Genomic DNA, 6,642 nt, shown 5'->3' with positions numbered 1-6,642 from the left:
GTACTGGAATTATCCACCACAAGCCGACATCCCCCAACCGGACAACCTTCTTCCCAGCGTCGCAGCTGAAGCAAAAAAAGTTCAAGCATCTGAAGCTCTGCCCAGCGGCAAGACAACCGAGAGCGGGAGCCCCCGGCAGAGAGGGCAGCTGAAGGGAAGGTGAACAAGAACAACTCCTCTGGGTCATCCGTGGAGTTGGTAGAAGCCTTGCCATCGGTCCCTCGGGGTCATCGGGTGGTACGCAATCGCAAAGCGTATGTAGTCGAACCCACCAGGTATGGAGCGCCGTCGTGTAGAATTGTTAAGTCTTGTAGTTTGTTGAATGCTTGCTTTGTCTATTTTGCAGTCCTTCTGCTTGTCCTCCTGATCCCAAGCACCAAAAGGTAGTCAGGGCTGAATTTGATGGGGATGATGTTCCAGCAGGTGGTTCTGCAGAAACTGCTGGGATGGACCCGTCGACTATGTCTGCAGGAGTTGTAACCATTGCCGTGGCTGGCACCTCGCCGGGACATTCCACGCCCTCGGCTGGTGTGATTCCACCACCGGCAATGAGTACCGTGGTTATAAAACCACGAGCACTGAGACTGAAGAAATCCGGCATGAAGAAATCCTCTCTGTAAGTGCAACTCCTTGTTCATAATGTATCTTCTGTTCTTTTTGACTTGTTTGATGATATATCTGATTCTGCTTTGTTAGGACTGCGTCTACTTTGGGGTTGATTGAGCTAGAGCCTATCTCGGCTACTCCAGCCCCCAAGCTACCAGTCGGACAACTCCAAGCGAAAAGCGCACAACTGCCATCGCCAGAGAATGAGGACGCGACAATGCCTGACCCACCACCTCCCGAGCCCCAGCAAATTGAAACAAGTGCTGGTGGTGGTGAACAAGTCGAGGCCACTGATGCCGCTCCTGTGGAAGGCACAGGTAAGTGTCTGACCTCCTGCAGCTAACTGCTTAGATTGTAGGCTTCATTTTTTAAACGCTTTTCAACTTGCTGGTGCTCCGCAGCCATAAACTGAAGAGGCTGCGGGTACTTCTGGCGACCCTGGAACTCTATTGACCTCTAGGAGAGGATACAAGAACCTTATCACCCTTGATCTATTGAATGATCCTCTGCTCTCGGCTGACAACATGAGGTATTTCCAGAAGATCTCCAAGCAGATGTACAAATTTACCCTGGTAAGGCATGACTGCTCTTCTGCCATTATGCTTTGTCGAGTTGCTTGTCTTCTCAGTCTGCCCCCTTACACAGGATGTGGCCAAATGCTCTCAAGAAAAATCTGAGAAGCTGAAGGCAGTCGAGAGTGGCCTCCGGGAGCTCCAAGCGAAGGATCAACGCATATCAGAAGAACACCAAAAGAACATCTATCTTCAGAGAGAGCTCGACAAGCTGAAGCAGGAGCGGACACGAGAAACATGGCTTCTCAAGAACGATCTCCGCAATCTTGAGAAGTCCAACTCCGAGCTTGAAGAATAGATTAAGGAGCAGAAAAAGGTGCACCAAGGCAAGTCCTTTCCTCACTCAAGTACTTTCTCTTAGCATTGTGTCTTGTGTTCTGAAAAATTGTCTTCACCGCAGAGCTTAAGAAACTCTTAGCATACAAAGAAGAGTTACTTACTGACATGAAGAATATGCTGTATCGCCATACAGATGACGTCGAGAGGCTGCAGAAGGTGATCACCGATACTGAACACCAGTTCATCGACTGCCTTCAGCAGATCAAGACACTAGGCGAAGAAAAGGAACAGTGCCAAAAGGAGCTGGAGGACCTAAGGGTGGCCGCCCAACAACTGGTTGAAATGGTGGATCTGCAAGACGGCGGTGAAGCAGACGGGCGATCCCTGCTGGAGCAACTCCGCGAGGCTCCGTAGAAAGTCCTCAGCTTCATCGCCGAGGCCCCCACCACATGTGTTAGCCACGCCTTAGGTCTCGTGAAATTATTTTGGCCTAAGGCTCGACTAGAGGTACTCGCAAAGGGTGCGGCTGTTGTGGCAGAACCAACCTGAATTACACCGGCTCAAGTGCGCTGATCCTTTCTCGGAAGGCCGTAAGGACTCAACTACACTTCAAACGGTGTAACCCCGTGGTCTGTCGGGTAAAGTCCTGATAAAATCACCTAACTCAGGATCAAAACAAGGTACCTCACACGAAGGCGAGTCCAGAGATACAAGCGCACAATTTTACATCATAGGCATAATACTATATTAGTATTTAAACATAGATGGTAGCAAAACCTAGCTAATACGAATTTATACAACACTGTTCAAAGTTATAGTATCTGCAGCGAAAAATACAACGCGACACTACCAGACGTTGCGGAACGGACATTGAGCTAAGCCCAAGCTCAACATCACTTGGAAGGACCTGTGTTGGCCGGGGACGGATCCCACTCCACGGTCCAACCATCAGGAAGGTCATAGGGCCATGGTACAGGCAGAGCAGAGTCCTCAGGGGGAATATCTGGAACAAAAGTCACATTGCAAGGCTGAGTATTCTAATACTCAGCAAGGCTTACCCGTTCATGGTATACTTAGCCATGTAGTTAGACTATGAAGGCTTATAATGGTTCTGGGTATAGTTTCAGCTGAAAAGCAACAAAGAGTAGATCCTTATTTTCAACTTTTAGCTTTCAGGTTCTAGTTGGTTATCCATTCTATGTAAGCAACTAAAGCTATTCAGGCATGGTAGATCTTTTTAAACAATCATCATCTTTGATCATCATAAGGTTGCTCTTATTACTCTATGTGGCAAAGGGATCAAGCAGTCTCAATCTCCGCGAGAAACGGATGATTCTGAATCGAATTTCACCACCTTGCAAGGGTAAACCTAACTCACACGCTTGGAACATCCAAAGATTGTTCCGAAGCAACCGTTTACCTTTCATTCCGACTCGTGGATCAGTGCCACCACAAGCGACTGTAGGACCATACGCACATCCAATGTGCAGGATATACGTCTGTAGCGCGACTACATGTCCGTACTCCTGTCCGCTGTGCGGAACGTACTCCCGCATGTTGGTGCATGTGCGAAAAACCAAATTATGAGTGGTGGGGGTTATGTCCACTCCTCGGGCTGTTGGTTACTAGGCTTACCGCTTACCATATTTCGCGGCATGTGGCTAGTACTTTCAAACGCTTAACCACCGCTACCACACACTGCGACCTTATCAAATTTCCATTAACACAGATAGAGTTTTACCAAGGTCATGAATCATAATCACAACCCCGTCCATCATCCCTATAGTGGTTGCAAGAATGTAAACATTGCAACTCCTATGAGCTCGCGAGTGACAGGAAATCACTCGACTTCTACTGGTCCTATTAGCTTAGCAGCTAGTCGGACTCAAGTTTTAGTGTTCAATACATAGGTTTCTAGGAATATGCAACTAAGGTTTCAATACAATTCCTGGAAACTTAAATGCACAAGTAGATATATATGAATATATAAATTGCAGTGTAGTAAAAATAGCGGTTTATGTCCGGGGCTTGCCTTCTTGAGTGGGGCTGGGGTCAGGGATGTCAATAACTTCCGAACTTTGGTTTGGGGCTTCAGTTAATTCCTTGGTGACATACACTTGGTCTTCCGAAATGCCTTGCTCGCATTCCGAAATCAACTCGTAGGTTCCGTTGGTGAGTGTAGTCGAATCTACATGATATACAGTGATTTGAAGCAATGGTCGTTGATTTAAGAATTTTACTTCATGATAAAGTTGCAATCTAATAAGTTAATTAACCTTTTCTATTTGCAGTCATTTATCAAGTATTAACTTACATTACTTAACTTCATTAAATGACATGTGGAGTTACTCTAAATAATTAAGCTAATTACATTAAGTAGTATTGGAAAAGATCCTAATTTATTTATATCAGAAGTTCTATACTAGATCTTGTGTTGAAATTTTGTGAACATATTACACTACTCAAAAGTAACACTCTAATTTAATTTCATAAATTTTCATAAATCAGAATTATTATTCATGAATTACCTTTGAATTTAAGCCTAAATTCATAACTTAAGCTACTTTATGCTACTGATGTTCAAACTTTTATCATGGATTACACATGCTGAAAGAAGGTTAAAGTAAAATTTTCAGCTACAAATACTAACAGATTCACTCTAGAATAAATCTTAAAGCTTTCATCAATTTGAAACAAAGATATTTGAATATAATAGTTAGGAAACAGTTCTAAGTCTACAAATTTTATATAGAGTAATACATGAGATACATATTCTATGTTTCAAATTTCAGCATCAGCAAAGCTATGGATCAAGAGATCTAATTAACACACCCATTTCCTAGTATTTATTCTAATTCAAAATATCCACTTATTCAGCTCAAGGTTATTACATAAAAGTTGTAGAGTTTACTTCAAGGATTCAAACAAAACTAGTTTGACATTTTTTTGAATTTCCTATGAATTCTTTCAAATTTCTAAAGATCACTGATTTTGAATTGAGGGGAGGGACTGGAATCGTGCAACCAGACCCTCAGAAAGATTTAAATCAAAGCAATTGGGTCCTGGGCTCATCGGGGAAGAGAGCCGAGACCTGCCGGCTAAATTCCGGCGACGGTGGTCGCCGGCGGCGAGGGGGAACCGGTTAGGAAGGGTCAGGGGATTAGGGCGGTCCTCGATGGGGGTGATGTGATGGTCGGGATTGACTGGAGGGGGCGGAACGATGGCGACCCGAAGCGGCGGCAATGGAGCTCGACTACAGCAGCGGTGTTCCAGCGTGGCGGCTCACCGGCAACGGTCCAGAGGTTGGTAAAAAGCTCCAGGGGAACAAGGCGGTTCAATTGATCACCTTCGCGAGGGTTGAGGTGGTCGGAAAGATGGGTTCCCACGGCAGACCGAGGCGGCGGCGGAGAGGTCGACGGCAACGGCAATGCTCCATTGATCAACGTCGGCGAAGGTCCTGCGCACGAGCATTGGTGAGCCACGGGTGATGCACTGCTGTATTCAATTAAAGCTAATAGCTACGGGAAGGAGATGACCAATGGTGACCGTGATGACGGCGGAGGAGAAGAACACCGGCGATCATCGGGAAGGTGAAATTGGAGCCCAAAAGTAGTCGAGTGAAGGGCGGTGAGCTTCATGGGATCATAGCGAAGCTAGAGGAGGGGCTATCGTGGATCGGGAGGAGCTGTGGTGGTCTGCCCACGGTGAGCAGAGAGGTTGCCGGAGAAGAACTCGAGTGGCAACGGTGGATTCGAAGCTCGGTGTGGAATGTGACTGCAAGAGAGAGCGAAATGGAGGGAGGGGAAGCTACTGAATGTCTTAGACCAGCAAAGAAGGATGGGGGAGGCACGCACGGGCGCTAGCCACGACGGCAGTGAGGTGGCGGCCGGGTAGAGCTCGGGCAGAGGCGGGGCGACATGGAGCGCGTGGGAGAAGGCCAGAGGAGAAGAACTAGGGCGGCGGCTGGCTTGGGGGCGGTGCGTGGGAGTTGCCAGAGCAGAAGGTGGTGCCGGCAGAGCGGCAGCGGCGGTGAGCGGTGGCGGCCTGCGACGGCAAGCAGCTGCTGGCGGCTCGGCAGCGGCGTGGTGCGCTCGGGGGAAGCCAGCGGGGGAGGGCTAAGGCGGTGGCCGAGCTTGGGGGCGACGCGTGGAGGCCAGGAGAAGCAGGTGGGGGCCTCGAGTGGCGCGGCACGGCGGCCAGCGGTGGCGCTGCTGCGCGGCAGAGGGGAAGCAGAGGAAGAAGAAGGGGGAGAGGGCGCTAGGGGCTGAGTTGTGAACTTCAAAAACTCCAGGGGCCTCACTGTAATAAAAAATTTTCCACTATTCTAAAGCTCAAATGAGAAAATGGTCAAAATAGAAGTTGTAGAACTTTTCAAACCCTACAACTTTTATTTAGGGTTCAAATTTACAAACTCAAAGGATAGAGCTTTATTTTTGAACTATGGACTTAATTCAAACTCTTTAAAGTTTTTATCCTTACTAAGGTAAATTCCATGTACTTTTGGACTGAATTGCAAGTTTTATGTAATGTAATGATGACTAACACTTTTACACTTTAACCCCTAGTAAAAATTTAAAGTTACATTTGTAATTCAAATATTTTGCATAAAAGGACTCATACTTTTGAAAAATTACACATAAGTCCTTATTTCCACACATTCACTCAATTCAATACATACATTCCACATTCTTTCCTAATATTTTACAATTTTGACACCTAGAGTGTCACAGCTGCGGACTGCTCTAAAGAGCAGTTTAGCGAGTACCTTCTAGAGGCCAGACCTGTAGCTGAAAAAATAGTAGAGAGTGTAATACAGGATTGAGATATTGTAAAGACAAGTACAGGATTGAGATATATCTGTCAATGTTGTCCATACTATCATCGCCTTATGATTTCTGGATTGCCATCCACATTCATAGGCCAAGTAGTAGACACTACCCCTGGTGCAACGACCATGGAGTTAGTCAATATAGCTCCTCATGTGAGCCCATCCAACAAGTTAAATAAAATCCAACCGAGCGGATCTAACCTGTTAGGAAAAATGCGATCATCATCGCAACGACTGTCATGCTCATGGCAAGAAGTCGAAACTACCCCGAGTGCAGCGACTCTGGGAGTAGTCGATATAGCTCCTCATGTGAGCCCGTCCAACAAGTTAGATAGAATCCGATCGAGCGGATCTAAC

Source organism: Panicum hallii, chromosome 5 (genome assembly GCF_002211085.1).
Source record: "Panicum hallii strain FIL2 chromosome 5, PHallii_v3.1, whole genome shotgun sequence".
Classification (NCBI taxonomy): Eukaryota; Viridiplantae; Streptophyta; class Magnoliopsida; order Poales; family Poaceae; genus Panicum; species Panicum hallii.
This window is presented reverse-complemented; position numbering follows the sequence as displayed.